We start from the raw sequence: 18,876 nt of genomic DNA on the forward strand, positions 1-18,876 counted from the left end.
GTACATCCGATACGGCTGTGAAAGCAAGCTGTTCGGCTCGCCGTCCCTAATGCATATTCATACTGTAATCTGTTTCTTCACACGCAACTTGCTACTGCTGTCTCGGAGATTAGTATGGAAATGATGTACTCTTAAACGGTTTCTGCGTCCGTTCTCGTAATAAAGTTTAAAAATATGATAATACTCGCTTGAGACGGAAAATTATCTCGACTTTAAATGACATCTTATATATGTGTTACTTTATATGAGAGAGATAGGCAATAGCCATTTATGCATTGATGAGTGAGATGCATATAATTTTGTCAATACATCTAGTTTCAAATAGACAAAAACAATTCGGTATCATGTTCTTCTATTTTTCGCAATCAAATTCTTTTATTTGTTTTGCAATTTTTTGAACAAGGAGAGGAGGCCTTAGTTATTACTGAACTAAGTATTGATTATAACATAGAATTTGGACCAAAGGTGGTCAGCGGATACTGCCCATAGCATTATTCAACTTAACTCTCATTGAAGTCGAAATTACCCATAGACAATGACGCTGTAAGAAATATTAACTATTCCTTAAATCGTCAATGCGCCACTAACCTTGGGGACTAAGATACTATATTCCTTGTCCCTGTAGTTACATTGGCTCACTCACCCTTCAAACCGGAACACGACAATACTAAGTACGGTTGGTTGGCGGTAGAATAACTGATGAGTGGGTGGTACCTACCCAGACGGGCTTGCACAAAGCTCTACCACTTAGTAAAAAGTATTGTTTATGTATTTTGATTTGGTTGATTGGTACTTATTACAGATGAACAAATATTCCATGTTTTTGACATTAATGTGAATAATTATGTTCTTGCAGGAAAATTTTGATTCAACAGCATCAAAACTGTCATCAGGCAGTCCCCTAATGGATCAATTTGCAATGAATTAAAATTGTTGATCAAAAATATTGGCTCTGTGAAAGGTAATGGCCATAAAAATGATTAATGCTCTCATCTGGCGAACACTATCGTGATATCTTTTGATAAATGTAATTACACTGGCTCAGTTATATTCTACACCACTTAAACGTACCAACCACTTATATTACGACACAAATTAGATGTAGCATAGGAAAATGCAATGAAATGAAAATAACACCGATTCCTGCCGATTTACACGACCAATACAAATAGCTCCCTATCGCGCCATTCGACACTATTCGTTGCAATAGATTCTGGCGCAGTTAAACCCAAGAAAGCAAGTGCATGTAAATCTTCTTTATGTAATGTTTATGTAAAGATCATATTCACATGAAAATTAAATATTTATAATTTGGGATATCGTACTCAATTCGGATGTGTTCGTTTTTACGAATTTTGGTAGATCTAAGTTGTGTCGTACTATACGTTAATACGTAGCCCATCAATATAGATCTTATACACATATATAAAAGAAAATAATAATTTGAAAGCACGAAATTGTATTTTTATTATGTGATAAGCGACTGTGTGTGTACACAATAATACACATTGCAAAATAGCGTAAGTGAATGCTTACAGAATCTCATTGAGACTTATTTTCACGACAGAAGACTTAGATGAAAAAAAAGCATGAAGTTAGCTTCCACTGGTTACGACGCAGAATAAATAAACCATAATATATATGATAATTATATGTAATGTAATTTGTTTAAGAGAGTACTCATTTTCTTCCTTTTTTTTCTTGATAGAATCCACATTCCGAACTCGTAGTAGCTTTATATTTAATTGAATAAAGTACTATATTATTTCAAAATTGCCTGTTAGTACTCAATAAAGAATGTTTTGATTTTGAATGTTTATTAACCGATGTTTGCTAGAAAGAACGTTGAGTGAGAGAAATTAATGGGGTATACCCAAAAGTAAGTGTCGAGTCGAGTTAACATTCGCACGTTCTGGGTAAACGAGTCCATTGATCGATATTTTGCGGTTGGACTGCTGACCGCATCCGTTTTTTATGACATGCCAACGGTAATGTCATATGACACAGGTTTTTATGGCTCTCTTCGAAAAAGATCTTCGATTACATTTTGTGTATCAATGACTCGTTTTACCGGTTCTTGAAAACAGGTGAGATTTTGGGATACTCGCTTATATCTGTGTTATTAAGGATATAAGTGACTCCGAAGAAGTATCTTTTTTTTATATGGGTATAGTGTTTTTGAGATTTTGAATTAAATTGTAAATTGTTATAGCCGAGATGGCCCAGTGGTTAGCAAGCGTGCATCTTAATGGATGATTGCGGGTTCAAACCCAGACAAGCACCACTGAATATTCATGTACTTAATTTTTGTTTATAATTCATCTCGTGCTCGGCGGTGAAGACAACCATCGTGAGGAAACCTGCATCTATCTAATTTCATAGAAATTTGGCCACATGTGTATTTCACCAACCCGCATTGGAACAGCTTTGTGGAATATGTTCCAAACCTTCTCCCCAAAGGGAGAAGACTCCTTAGACCAGCAAAGCAAAATTTACAAGTTGTTGTTGTTGTTGTTGTTGTAAATTGTTCTGTGTCAGCTTAAGCCGAGACAGTATTGAGTTTAGTCTTGTTTTACGTTTTCTCGTCCTAAATATCGTCGACTAATTTGCTTTCTTGGTCACATTCCAATCTAACGCTGTACAGGAACAAATTTTCTTAATTGCCTTTTTGATTGCGAACGAGTTATATTGTATATTTTAGTGTTCCACTGCGAGCAATAATGTTTTGCAAAATAATGCCCATAGAATATGCAAAAGGCGCAGTGATTTGAGCTTTCGCCGCGAGTCTTAGACACGATCGTGTTTGAAAAGTATGTTATAGTTTCCCTGACAAAATTTCGCATTTTAATAAGAAAACTCCTGATAGTATATTACTTACGGCGCTGATATAGTAATTACACTCATTACTTGTGTACTATAGTATCAATCTGTGTTTTAAAATGGTTGGAAAGGGTTAGGTTTAAGAATGCCTGTCATTGAAAACGTCTATTAATTTGTAAGTAAAAGCGCCAAAAAATCCCTAATTGATCAGACAGTAATACAATATTGAGCAGCCTTAAAATGTATATGCCTTTATGAAATTTTAGTAAGCAATTAGCGGGTGTGAAAATATTTTAATAATTTTGTTCATAAAATGAAAATCTCACCTAGCCTAACAATATTAGAGATTGTAGTTCATAAGTGTTTGTTGTATACCAACCGATTGTATAATTCTGTTGACCAAATAATAAATCTGTTTGCAAACAAATCATTATCAAGTCCATTAAATATTTACTTATTTTCTGATCGATCTGACGAGGAATTTTAGGTTTTTCAATATAAAACAATCAGGTATAGTACGACACAACTTAGATGTCGCATCGGCAAAATTCGTAAAACCGATCACATCCGAATTGAGTACGCTATCCCAAATTATCAATATTTATTTCTCATCCAAATACGATCTTTGCACAAACGTAATAACTTGTAATATCATATGACCTAATATATTCGTCAATTTGACGCGTGGATTTACATACATTTGCTTTCTCTGACGCATGCATCTATAGCGACGAATAGCGTCGAATGGCACGATAGGGAGCTATTTCTATTGGTTGTATAAATCGGCAGTAATCGGTTTTATTTTCATTCCATTGCATTTTCCGATGCTACATCTAATTTGTGTCCTACTATACCCAATTGTGCGTCCGTCTACCTACTTCACAAAAAATCGGCAAACTGACATGATAAGAAGTAGCTCAGGTACAGATATAGCTTGTATACGTGCTTTCTGAGGTACGAAAGTGTAAACACTTCGAGTTGCTGCTGAATAATTCCGGATAAAACAGTCAATAACATTTTACTGCTCGAACCGGGGTTCGAACCCATCCCGTTTCTATAGCCTTAAAGGCTAACCTGAAGACACGTGAAGCAGTCAATTAGAATGTATGATATAAGTTAAATTGTAGACCATTTGGACACATCGTGTAGGTACATACTATATCTTAATTAATCTGTCCAAAACAGAATTGCTAGTTTTTTTATCCAAGGTCACTGTCTGTTATTTCGACATAGTAAACGGTTTCTTTTTAACAAAATAAATTGTTTTTTTCAAGTATTGTAACCATCAGCTCACTTAGTAAATAGCCCTCGGATCCGAGTAAAAAGCTTGGCACAGTTTTGTTTAACGATAAGTAAATTGACACTAATGGAATTGGAAGCGGCTACAATGGCATATTGTTGGTTATTTTTTTGTGGAAAATATCAGCTGTGGTCGCTCCGGGTTTGTTTAATATTTATCAGGCTAGATATCTCTATGGATCTGTCTGTTGATTGACTAGTTTCAGAACGTGGCTTCGTCCTCATGTTATGGGACATGTGTTGGTCACACTATGTAATTTTTTTAACATATGACAATGCAAATTTATAAATTTCATGATCGATTGAGTAGCTAAGTTGTGAAAACATAGCAAATAAAGTCCCTAGTATAGCGTTTATAGTAGTCGCAATAAATTCAGTACAGCAACAGCCTGTAAATTTCCACTACTGGGCTAAGGCCTCTTCTACCTCTGAGGAGAAGCTTCAGTACATCCTGTACATATTTCAGTTTGGCTAAAGTCTACTTTGTGTGGAACAGTATTGAATCTTATTTAGACACACTGCTTCAATGTTATGTTACATCAGTTACAAACTGGATCCTCAGAGCGGTCGAGATGAGTTACAAACACAAAATGAGCACATGAATATTCAGTGGAATTGTCTGGATTTGTAAAGACGTATGTTGTAATAATTGACCGACTAACTGATATGTTTTATAATGAACTTAGTGCTTTGTCCACATTAGTGTCAGTGCACGCATTTGTTTGATGCCATGAACGGTATAAAATTTCTTCACAGTTGATTTTAGTCCGTAACACGATTAGAAGAAAGGCGAAATTCCTCTGAACGAATACATGTTTAATCCCTTGTAGTTATTAAGTGCTAAAATAATTGTAACAATATGCTTACAACTACAATGTTATGGAACTCTCTGAAATCAGACTGGCACATATCTGCTAGAATGCCATTGGTTGCCTGGGAATTTGGAATGCCCCAATTATGAGATGATTGACAAGGGTTGACCAAAAGCAGAAAATTCTGAAGCTATCAGTCGGTCCGAATATTTTGTTTTTTTTTTTAGTTAAACATCTTGAAGTTTCTGTATTTTGTGAGGGTGCAGAAAAATGTATTGTTAAAAGAACACCAAGTGTTATTGCCTCCACGAGTTGTCGGGGGAATCTTCATTTTCATCCACATTATTGGAATTGCAAGTGAACGTAGAGAATCTTCTTGCGTTGCGGCCGACATTCCACGAGATCATGATTTGTACAGTAGCTATTTTTAATATAGAGCTTTATAGATTTATTCAAGTCGATAATGTAAATAACACTTACTTTTCCTTGGTGTATGGCTTTGTCTACACTGTGTTCACTGGTTTTGGTACTTTTGACGGGTAGGTCTGTCAACTGCATAACATTATACACATGGGACATAATTCCCAAGATTAGTGGCGCATTTTCGATGTAAGGAATGGTTAATATTTCTTACAGCGTCAATGTCTATGGGACTTAATATCTGGTGCCCCATATAGGTGCTGTCTATACATATAATAAAATATCCAATTTTAATAATAAAAAAAATGTCTGTAATAATAAAAAAAACCGCTTTTTACTAAAGCCATATGTATGTATACGCTTTACATATACCAAAACAACTATTTTTTTACAATTTTTGTCGATCTTGCTATTTGTTCCGACTAATCTCTGGAACGGGTGGACCGATTTTGAGGAAATTTCACTGGCAGAAAGCTGATGTAGTAAAGAGTAACTTAGGTTACAATAAAATTTTTTGTTGTTAAATTAAAAACTTAAAAAATAGAACGCGCATAAAGTCACAGCTGGTCTATAAAATAAAACTTTACACAAGTTAGAAGATGTGTTATGTTTACAATATTGCATTTTATATTATCAGTGACAATCGTTGTGTAAACAAGAGCAGTAGCGATCGACGATTAGACTAGAAAAATCAATAGATTGGGGCTATAAAGAATTCGTTGCCATTAAAAAATGTAGCAGATAGTGTCACTCGATTATATAAAATAAAATATTTTATTAAAAATGAGAAACATTGTGTAATAAAGATCTGAAAAAGCTCGAAGTTTATATTCTTCTTTTTGTCATTTGAAGGGAATATATATTATATTTAGTTAGCAATTAAGTGGGGTAATTCAAATAAATCAAGATATTGGCGTCTTATAAAATATGAACCCACAATCTTCTATAGAGATTCACGCGTCCAACTGCTTTGTGTCGAATTAATTGTAAAGCAATCAACGGTTCGGAAACTAGATTCGAACGATAAGAACAAGAAATAGTCACCAGTCATACATATACATGTATATCTTGCCTAGAAATCAACAAATACTAATTCCACGTGTTACATCATTAATATAATCTTGTGTTCAGTAATATGCTGTATATTGACCAATGTTTTATTGAGTGTAGTAGCAATGGATATGTGAGCTTTTATATAAAGAGTAGGAAATATACAATATATGTGTACATCCCCATCTGAGGTGATATCTTGTAATTACACTGGCTCAGGACTCCTCCTCCCATTGAATTGGATTTTATTAATTTTATTTGGTCACTTGCCATTAGATTGAACTATTGTTAATTTATGTCGTAAAGTTAAGGTGCCTATGAGACTTCGTTTCCTTAATAAATCTTTATTAATATTATAAATGTGAAAGTAACTTTGTTTGTCCTTTTGTCTGGCTGTCTAGCTGTCACTTCACGACGAAACCATTGAACCGAATTAGAACTAGCGCGCACTGGTAATATTTGTCACGGTGACTGTTTCGTCACTCTTGTCGAGTCTATGAATATGTATGGATGTGCGCGCACTTTACGACGTGACAATTGGGTGACATTTGCGTCTGCATCTGTACATATTCACGGATTTGACAAGAGTGACGAAAAAGTCACCGTGACAAAAGTTACCAGTGCGCGCTAGTACTTAGATAAAATTTGGTATGAAGCAAACTTTAACTAAATGGAAGGATATAGGCTACGTTTTTTGTCTAAGACATGACTACCAATCCCCTAAAACGCGATTGAAGCTGCGGGCGACAACTAATCTTTTATCTCTTACAGTATGAAATGTTAAGCTCTATCCAACACCAGTTGGCTAATTTACAGGGCAACTTTACCGACAGTCAATATGAAAATGGTTTAATTCTCAAGCCGGTTTATATTAATTAACAAAGTAAAGTTTAACGAGATAAAAGTTCAACTATCATTTTTACCGTCGGTCAGCAGTCGGTAACGCACTTAGCCGGCTCTTTACAGCAGAACCTCTTTGAAGTCTCGAGTGGCCCTCTCGCCGAGTGGCGGGAAATATTTTATAATCTGTGCGTTCTTTGCAACGTTCGGATACGCGTACGTGCATAAACGATTGTGTTTTTATTTTGCTTTATTTTTATTTTACTGTTACGGTTATTTTTATTCGGATTTTAAGTTTAAATAACATTTTAATTACTTGACAACATGTATTTTTTATATTTAATTGTTTGTTACGACCTAAACGTTTTTATTATTAAGAATTAGGGTCCCATTTTTGTATTAATGTGAATATCTTATAAGTCTAATATCTGACAATTTCTGTTGTAATTTTCTTGAATATTTTGAATACAGTTTGGATTTTCAAACGATTTTGGACTTCGATACTACGTAAGGACATATTTGAGAGCACAAGCGTATTCTCTATTCCCTGATTCTCGTAATCCATTGGGACGTCAAATCGCGACTGGAAACAGCTTAAGTTCAAGACCAACAGGTTTAAGCGCTTTCCAAATCAAGGGAATGTTACCGCTGCCAACTTGCGAACTTCCGGGTGCTGAGAATGATTTTAAGAATTGAACTAGAAACTTTATTGAACCTAAGAGATATGTATGTATGTTACATATCAACTAGACCACTATATCAGTATGATTTTTTTAACGACCTCCGTGGGAGAGTAGTGTGTACAACGGTTTTCATGGGTTATGCCTCTCTGAGGCGCCTTCCTGGGTTCGATTTCCGATTGTCTCGTTACTTCAAATTCTCCACAACATAAGTGCTTCAGCTACTTACATTTGTATTTATATTAAAAATAAATCAATGTTTTTACTTTCATTTTTCAAGTTCATCAATATTTTATCAGTAATACTTAGACAGCTAGTTTTCGCTCGAGACATCGCTTACCAGTTTTTCGTAACTTTTTGGTACAAAATTGTAAGCAATTTACTTCCATGGGGTTCCAGATTATTTCATACCAAATTCCATAAAGTTCACTTACTCACTAGCTCACTCACCCTTCAACCCGGAACACAACAATACCTAATATTGCTACTGGTCTAGAATGTGCAATTCGTCATATAAAAAAATAAAGCGCCACCATTTAAAAAATAAAATGGCCCGTGACGGTTTTAGTACCAATAACGCATCTTTGTATGTTTTTGTTTCACATGTGCGAATGTTTACATTAACCAACCCCTTATGCGTTTGTAATAAAGCACATATTCCCACAGCATTTATACGAAGAGAAGACGTATTTTTATTTCGAGTCTTAACAAATTAATTGCCAAATATTACTGAACTCACGGTTGGTTTGAATTTGAACTTTATTATGTAAATCATAATGTTGAATTTCGTTTGTGTGATTGAAAATAAATTGTATGCACTCCATATTTGATTTTGCGTTCTATTTTAAGTGTATTAAGGTTCAATATGAAATGTTAAATCAATAATGGCGCTTCGGTTTGTAAATATTTCATATTTGAGAGCTCTGTTCGTAGATCGTTAATTATTTAATGGCTATATGTTGTGTTTTATTTAATATTGGCGCCATTAGTGATGGTAATAATTAAGAAAAAAATTATATACGTTTTATATTTAGAACAGTTTAAAGCTTATTAGAAAGCAAGTGGGAATATATGTATGTTAATTAAATACACTTATGTATAGTACATCCATGTTTAAAAATAAATGAATTGCAAAAAAATTACATTTTGTTGAGTCGATATAGCTCAGTGGTTAGAACGTGTGCATCTTAACCGATGATTGCGGATTCAAACCCAGGCAAGCACCACTATATATGTGTGCTTAATTTGTGTTTATAATTCATCTCGAGCTCGGTGGTGAAGGAAAACATTGTGAGGAAACCTGTATGTGTCTAATTTCAACGAAATTCTGCCACATGTAAATCCAGTATTGGGAAATTTACAGGCTGTTTTTATTATGCTATTAACTTTTCGTTGGTAAAATATTTCGCGGCTGGTATCGCTCGAGTTTCTTGTGTTCCATCTTCCGGAGCCAATCTAGTAGAGTCATATCAAGCTTCTAAAATTCCCAGTCGGTAGGATAAGATCATATTTCACGCTGCAACCCCTCTTATTGAAAAGAGGCTTTTTAAATGTCAATGGTTCAGCCTCGTTCGTTACGTAGAGACGCTTTAAGGCGGTACTTTCGGAATTTTAACGTTTTTATGAGTTTGGGAAGGCTGTAGTCTCAACCTTCGACTTTATCGATTCGAAGTCAAATTCTTTTAAAGTATCTCAAGATTTTATAATAAGTACAAATTTATTTATTGAATAAATTAATTTGAACCTGTAGCGCTGAAAATTTACAAGTACCTACTACTATTAAGGTTCAAAGTACATTGCTAAAGGTATATGAATTTTACCCGCTCGTGTTTTAAGGGTTGATGGTCACGTGTTAAGCAAAAAAATAGCCGATATTATTTATATGTATAAGCCGGAGAAAGACCACAGTGGCGTGCACTTGGAGAGGCCTGTGTCCAGCAGTGGACGGGAACGGGCTGTTGATGTGATTTATATGTTATTCCTTCGAGTTCAAGTTTGCTTCATAAGAATTATTCATTGGTTTGGTCGTGAATGAGCGACAGACCGATAGAGTTACTTTCACATTTATAATATTAATAAAATAATATTGACAAATAAGTGCGACGAAAAGATCCAGTGATTAGTTCGTTGGCTGTTGAGTACAATTAAATTATATACATTAATATAAAGGTTTATAATTCATCTCACATTTAGCGAAATCTGCATGTGTTAGAGGAAAATCTTTTAAACGTGCAAACAGCTTTAATAATGAAAGGGGTATATTACATTCATAGGTCGTTTTATACAAGTAAGTAAAAAGCCTGTAAATTTCCCACTACTGGGCTAAGGCCTCCTCTCCCATTGAGGAGAGGATTTGGTGCATATTCCACCACGTTGTTCCAATGCGTGTTGGTGGAATGCATATGTCGCAGAATTTCGACGAAATTAGACACATGCACACACGTGGAAACACACGATGTTTTTCTTCACCGCCGAGCACCCGAAATCATCGGTTAAGATGCACGCGTTCAAATCACTGTTCCATCTCAGCTCATACAAATTGTAAAAAAATGTACAGTGTGAGTGTCAGCGTTGAATGAATAATATCAGTATTGTATTATCGCTAGCTCTCGCACCATACCCTCGCGTGTTAGCGTGTTGTGGCGACAAATATATCTAAATCAAATAATACAAGTTAAGAATCAACGTTATTATAACAATCAATTCAATTATTTCTTATTACTACTTAATTAACGTAAAGTTAAGGAGTCTTAATTAAGTTATGATACTGAAAACATGTTGTTAGTTAAGTATAATATGTTTTTTTTATTATTAAAATAAATTTTGTGATTTAATTGTGAAGTTTACATTAACTTTGAATATTATGCTTTTATAATTGTGTATATTCGTTTAGATGTAGGTAGGTAATCTGACAAATGAAAACTACACGTTGATAAGTCGGTAGTGAACTACCGCCCATAGAAGAAAATGAAAATCAAAATATACTTTATTCAAGGCTTTTTCAAGAAGCACTTTTGAATCGGCATTTTAAAAAACAATGTTAAGTGAAGCTACCATCGGTTCGGTAAGTAGATTCTATCGAGAAGAACCGGCTAAAAACTGTTACTGTAAGAAATATTATCATTATGGAACTAATAAGTTATGTGCTTGCTGTTGTGGCGATCACCCTTTAAACTGATACACAGTATTACTCTTTAGCGTGCCCAGACGTGCTTGCCCAAAGCCCTACCCTTATGTAAACCTCACTATTGTAATTCAAACCCATAGAACTTCAGCCACGTATAAATATGCGTTACTCGTGAAACGAAACCATTACAGGTACGATAAAGATTCGTTAAACTTAGAAGCACGGTGTCTGTCGACAAATATTATTTGTATGACGAAATAACAATTAAAAATAATATAATATAACTATTTTGTGTATAAATGAATATTTACACGGGTTATGATGATGTATGCATGTACACACGCGCAGAAAAATTTTATTTTTTTAAAAGGACGAAGGCATTTTATCTGAGTAAATCCTGAATTAGTATCTATTGCGCCCGTAGTCATCTCCAGTAACCTTGGCTAAAGCTCTGTCAAAGCCTACATTACATAAAATCTACATCAGTGCGATGGTTTAACTTTCGCCGACGGTTTTCCCTAACCGATACGATTTGGGAACCTTCAAGAATAGAGCGAACATATTTCTTAAAGGCCTGCAAGGCCTCCGGTGTGGCGGATGTCCATGGTGGTGGTGGCCACTTTCCTTCAGTCAACGTTTGCCGCATATAAGTAAAAAAACATTATTGGTCTATTTCCGCTACAACTCGCACCGAAACCTACTACCGTCGTGATTATAGTTATGTTTCATTATTTCTCGGAAAAATCCATTTAGGTATTGGTTTCCCAAATATTTTAGCGCTATCGACGATGTAATATTCAGCGGGAAATTATTGTTCTCTCTGTTTTGTTTTGAATATTTAACGTTTCGTTTTACATTGTACGTTTTAATAAGGATTTTCACTTGGTGGTAGGGCTTTGTGCAAGCCCGTCTGGGTAGGTACCACCCACTCATCAGATATTCTACAGCCAAACAACATTACTTGGTATTGTTGTGTTCGGGTTTGAAAGGTGAGTAAGCCAGTGTAACTACAGGCACAAGGGACATAACATCTTAGTTCCCATGTTTGGTGGCGCACTGGCGATGAAAGGAATGATTCATGTTTCTTACAACGCTATTGTCTATGGGCAGTGATGAACACTCACCACCAGGTGGCCCATATGCTCGTCCGCCAACCAAAGAAAAACATATTTGGAATATTTCGATGTATATTTGTTTGATCTAGATTGCTTGAAGCGCTGAATTATTTATTCTTTTGTTTAGAACTCTGCTTTGTTAGAGAAGTATGACGTTATATGTGTATGATGTACGGTCAAAGTTTGGTTAATTACCTTTGCTAATGTCCATTTAAAATTTGCCATTTACGTGATAACGGCGAGTGAACATTGTATTATACTTTTTATGTTTGTAAAATCATATAGACTATTGGGAATTTTGTATACACTCTTCATATATCTATATAGTTTAAAAATATCGCGTCTCGATGTCTGTACTCTTAGAACTTTTAAATAACGCAACAGATTTTAATGCGGTTGGTATCTATAAAAGCCTTTTTAAACAGCCTTGTTTCAAGGGGTAGGTTCATATGCATAATATATGCATAATTAAGCAGAGAAAGGCGGAGAATTTCAAATTTTCTGGGCAATTTTTTTTTTGTAGTTGCATTTTTTTTTCAATTTAAAAGTTGTATATAGATTTTGATATTTATAGTACCATGTAAAGCTGGGACGGGTAGCTAGATAGATATATTTTGAAGCATAGTTCAATTATTTAAATGCTATATCAGTTATATTAAGTACATTTACTTAATTTAAATATATATACTTTCAATTGTATTCAAGTCCGCTGCCACTCGTGCCAAGCCCTTCCCCTGGCGTGCCAAACGCTACCCGATAAGCTTATCGACACTCCATAACTCAGTCAGCGTTCGTTTTGTTGCGGTGTCATTTACACCGACTGTGGCAAAAACCCTATCGGAATTAGCTCGATCGATTTTTATAACACTGTTGATATAATTAAATATCAACCTGTATCTGAATATCTGGATGCTGGATTCGGATTATACAACCCAATAATTAGATATTCATGTGATTTGGTGAGTGAGCCAGCGTAACTACAGGTACAAGGGACATAGCATCTTAGTTCTCAAAGTTTGTAGCGCATTGGTGATTCAAGGAATGGTTAATATTTCTTACAGCGCCATGATCTACGGACGGTGGTGACCACATACCAAAATAAAAAAAATAATATTAATCTAGAACTGTTTGTAATGCATAACATATAGTATATATGTTTGTTTCGTTACTTCTCCTGCCATGGAAATGAGTATAAGAAACCGCACGTGTAAAACATCTCGTTTCAAGTGCTTTCAAGCGCATCGTATTATGTTAAAAGTATTTTAATAGCGTCATATCCAGCGTACATGCACTAAAATATAAAGTGTTTATGATGGTGATAACGTTTTTGTTTCGTTTCGCTCGACGTGTTAAGTTTTGTAGTCCATTCCACGTGTCGAACTCCAAGGGAAAATAATACTTGCACCTGATTTGTCGATGCAGTTAAGACGATCCAATGAAATGATTTGTCTCATCAAGGTCACGCGCACTGACCAATGAGCGCATAGGGATTGATTACTTTGGGAGCTCCTTTCGTGTAATGTTTTAGTATTGTTTATTTTAAATAATTGTAACTGTAGTGTATATTGTTAACTATACAATCGGAGTAAATGCTTACGTAAGAACGATAGGTGGTTCAAATTAGCCAGAACCAATTAGTCTATCCTACCTAAATAGTCCTATTATAAATACGTAAGTTTGTCAGGATGTATGTATGTTTGTTATGAAAAAACTACTGGATGGATTTGGATAAAATTTACAGATTTATAGGATATACATTAGGATGACAGGCTACAAATTTGTCATTCTTTTATGTATTTTGGACATAATATAACGATACATATCAAGTACCCGTCCGAAGTCAGGGCGGGTCGCTAGTGAATAGTAAAACTGTAGTAGAAGAAACCTCTGATAAAAACCCTTATTTTATCGATATCTGACAGCTACTTAAATACATCCTTCGGTAACAAACAAACCTACTTTAACGACAAATAAAACTCACATCTATTACTTAAACAGTAAAGTACCATTTTCTAAAGCGTTCTTATAAGATAAGCCGTTTCCAATATCACACCAACTTCGAGCTGAGATTCTATGAATAAATATGAAAGTTATAAAAGTTCAATAAATGTCCTTTGTCTAGTATTAAGTTATTCAAACCCACGTCATATCACGTCACGGTAACTATTACGACCTTTTCGAATCCACTTTGACAAATCTTCCAAACTAAGTTTTAATGGTACCAGCATTAAAATAAGGGTTGTTTTGTACTAGCAATATTTCTTACTGATGCTTAGTAATATTATGAATGGGAAAATGAGTTTGTTCTATTTAAGATTTGAATTAATCATCATCATCTAAAGTATATCAGGGATACAAGAAGGAAAATAGCGTACTTAACGTTTAGGTAGTACACATACATAAATGGACGTGACAATGGGCAGAATTTAGTTACTGATGTTCCTTATTTTCCCCTTCAATTAGTACCTTCCGCAGTCTTCCACGAGTGATGGTAGTCTCTTTCCATCAGATGAGTATCCTGCTAGATTGCCATACAAACCACAAAACAAAAAGAGTTACTGATGTGAAGGACCGGAAAATTAACTTTGTATGTCGCAATGGAACCTGCCACCATCTTTACTCTCAAAACCTTCATATATAAGGCAGTATACCATTCAACACATCGTCATCATCCTCTTGTCTCTATGCCTTCAAACCAGCATGCCTTCTTCCATACTTCTCTGTCAGACGTCATCTCACAATCTTTCTAACCATATCGTCTTTCACACAATCCATCCATCGTTTCTTTGGTCGTCCTCTACCTCTATATCCATCCACATCTATACTCAAGACATACATACAAAACATACCGGTGGCAGTATAGCATTTACCTTAAACCACCTATGTTCAATTCTAAATTATTTCAGTCAAATTTTGGTTATTCGCATCGTATTGTGTGCGAGCGTCTACAGAGGGGCTCATGTCCATACTCAACCCTACGTCTGCGGTTTTGTTATCATATGTACGTCTACTAACGACAGCAATAACGTCTTTGTGTACGTTTTCGTTCAAATGGGGGTACGTTTTGAACAGGAAGTATTATATTTTAACAGGGCTTATGTAATGTATCCTATTAATGTGTGTGTGTCTATCCGTTAATCACCAATTTTAGTATGAAGCGTAAATGTTATATTACTTTGTAGAAGCCGTATTGTAAGACAGATCTTCCACCAGCTCTATGGAAGAAAAAATCCAAAGCAAAATGTTACACTCACACGTTATGTACGCACTACTCGAAGACTTCAGTGGTCGAGTAGTGTGTAGACTGGTATTCATGGGTACACCTCTCCGAGATCCCGAGTTCGATTCCCGTCCGAATCAACGTAGAAAAGCAACAACAACATAGAAAATTTATGAAAAATTTTGTTGTTGCTTTAGCGACTTACATTAGGATCAAAGAAATTTATGTGATGTTGTTCAATTTTTTTTTAATATTTATTAATCAACTATTTAAATGTGGCCCACGCATAGTAACAGATTAGGTTAAATACATTAAGATAAATATTTATATAGTTTTAAAATAAGTCAAATAAAATCTCACAAAATAGGACGCAATGCCTACACGTGGCGCGAGATGAAAAACATTTAAACATAAATTGCGAAACAAGCAAAGCTAACCTCTTTATAATAGTGTCGGAATGATACGCCGCCATAAAATCACTCATAAAAATATAACGGAGCCGACAGTTTAATGTCTGTCTGTGTATACGTTTTTTTTTTGTATATTATATACAATTCATTGCGGGAGATGTCATACAGTTGAGAAAAATAGTAGTTAAAATATTATCGATTTAATCAAGCCTTAAGATTGAGATGATCTAGTTCTAAGAACATATGAATACTAGCGGCTCGCGACTTCGCAGGGGGGAATGTAAGTTTTTTATATTTTTATCTTTAATTTTTGTTGCTTTTTTCCAAAATGTTCAAATTTTTTTCAATTTCGCATGAAAAATTCGTTCAGTTGTTTCCGAGTTTATAGCGAACATACAGACAGACAGACAATCTAATAAAATGTAGTGATATACAAAATTAATTGCAGGAGATGATACACTGTCGGGAATATTATCAAGCCTTAAGATGAGATGGTCTGGTTGTTAGAACACGTGAATATTAAGTGAAGTATGATGGTTAAAGCTATTCAAGCACTGATTCACTGAAAGACCGGCACCGCACCTGCAAGCCCCTCGGTGTTGCAGATGTCCATGAACGGTAGTAATCACTTTCCATCAGGTGATCCTCCTGCTCGTTTGCCCCTTATAACATAAAAAAGCGTCAGTCAGTTTTCATGTTTTAATCTCGATCGCCCAGTTTCCTTACTAGAGCTATTCTGTAACAGGAAATTCGAAAGTCACCGCTGAAGTCGACCATTAAATGTCAGAAATTTATGTATAGGTTACAGTATCAAAATGGCATATAACTGTCAGTTAGTTGTCAATATTTCACGAGTGGGATTTGAAGGAAATTCTTACAGCATTGAACGTCACGTGACCAAAGATCATTATCTTTACATAGTATAAAATAAATTCGCTTACCGCTGTCTGTCTCTACGTATGCTTAGATCTTTTTAATAATGCAACGGATTTAGATACGGTTTTTTCAATAGATAGATTTATTCGAGAGAAAGGTTTTTTGATGTCACTTATAACTTTAGAAGCGTCGATGATGATGTGATGTCGTAAATAAACACATATTTTATAATATAAGCTGAGTGGTTTACCAATTTGGGCATCACATTCTTTCCTGTTTTTTGTCATTTTGTATATTTTTTATTTTATTTTATGATTTGTACAATGTGCATGTCCAAATAAAGGGTTTTTGATTTGATTTGATTTGATTTGATATTTTTATGATCAGTATTTTACCCGTGTGAAACCAGGGCGCTAGTATATAATAATATAACAATGGAAATTCGTCTGTGCACGAAAATTTAAACTTGGAAGTTGAAAATATTATTTTCTTTTTAAATAAACTCGGCGACGACTAAATTGTTTACGTCGAAAGTTACGAAATAAGCTTTTATTCAACAAAAGCCGGTATCTCGACACGCCAACCTTACATTAAGTTGTTCTAAGCAATCAACTGAGTAACTTGTCCGTAACTTAACAGTAAATCAGAAAAGAAAAATCGCTAAAAACTTTTGAGAGCGTCAAATGTGTTTTTCCACGCGATGATGCCGCTAATAATCTAGGTCGGATCAATGTTGAAATATCTTCGAGAAGAAATAGTAGGGCTACGTAGGCCATCACGGAACGCACAGCCTATATAAAACATTCAAATTTGACGACTTCCGTGATACGCCACCCCGAGGTCCCGGGTTCGATTCCTGGCTGAGTCGATGTAAAAAAAGTTCGTTACTTGTCTATGTTGTCTTGGGCCTGGGTGTTTGTGGTACTGTCCGTTACTTCTGATTTTCCATATCACTAGTGCTTCAGCAACTTATATTGGGATCAGAGTATATGTGATGTTGTCCAATATTTAAATTTATTATTATTTAATAAAATACAAACTAATACGCAGCGTATACTACAAGTCACAAAGAGGGCGGGCGTTGTATGTCACACACACAAGGGAGTCTTGAGCGGCGTGTGTGTTTTCTGATGCTGTGAGATATTTCACATGGAATTCCTGAAAAGATATGGACCAAATTGGGAGTTTAAAGATGGTAAACTGCTTAAGCGATATCATTAAATCGTTTATGACAAAATACAGCAATCGAGTGTTTAAGTTCTTTTAGGTATGAAACAATGACACCATGCTTGATACCTTAAATCATCGGTTTAGATACACGCGTTCCAACCACTGGGCTATCTCGGCTCAAATCTTGGATGATATTAACTTATTTTTCTTACATGAACATACTTTGTATTGTTGCGTTTCGGTTTAAAGAGTGAGTGTAACTAGCTGTTAGTTAGTATGAGTAGGGATGACCTTTTATCAACAAATGACTCATTTACTTGTACTTTTTCAGAAAATGTTTTTTATGAAAAAGTATTTGGCAGAGCACTTAACATAAATTCCTATTATGATTTAAATTTAATGTTATCATGACAAATACGAGTTCCACAGAAAGTATTTAAATGATATGCTTTAATGTGAAACTACCCTCGTGAGCGCGAGGCACTTCAGCGCGCTTGGAGTATCGTTCCATATGAATATTGTCAAACGTTTTCTGAATAGGAAGCAATTTTCTCGCTTCTATTATTAGCTATACTAGCTATACCGCTGTTTCGTCTGTTATTGGGAATATTTGGGGCTTTGTCCTTTTATGTAATCGTAATAGTGTGTTCCCATAATTTAAGTTCAGATGCGAAAGCGTCACGCATAAACAAATCAAGTTTTTTTTTTTTAAGTTAGAATATGTTTTTAATTTTATATAGTTAAATGGCTACCGCGTATAGACTCTAACAAGGAAAAACAGAACCATTTTTTATGAGTTCTCTATAATAAGTCGAAACAAATATATCCTTTACTCAAATTTATTCAGAAACACTTTTAAATGGTCATTTTACAGAATTGTAATTAAGAGAAAGCTACCACTGGTTGGGTATGTAGATTCTATCGAGAATAAATGAGAAATAGAGTATTTTCTAACAAACTTTTTAACAAACAATCTCTAACAAAGAATTTATCAGTAAAGTGAAAGACAAAGTACAAAATCAATAACTAGTAAATTC

General features: G+C 34.9%; 1 protein-coding gene across 1 annotated transcript in view; it reads left to right on the top strand.

Moving 5' to 3' along the window:
• The window catches only part of LOC124541026 (neogenin), a 192,640-nt gene that overhangs the window by 53,619 nt on the left and 120,145 nt on the right, over positions 1-18,876 (top strand). The gene's annotated exons all lie outside the window — the stretch shown is intronic.

The sequence above is a fragment of the Vanessa cardui genome, chromosome 27 (genome assembly GCF_905220365.1).
Source record: "Vanessa cardui chromosome 27, ilVanCard2.1, whole genome shotgun sequence".
NCBI lineage: Eukaryota > Metazoa > Arthropoda > Insecta > Lepidoptera > Nymphalidae > Vanessa > Vanessa cardui.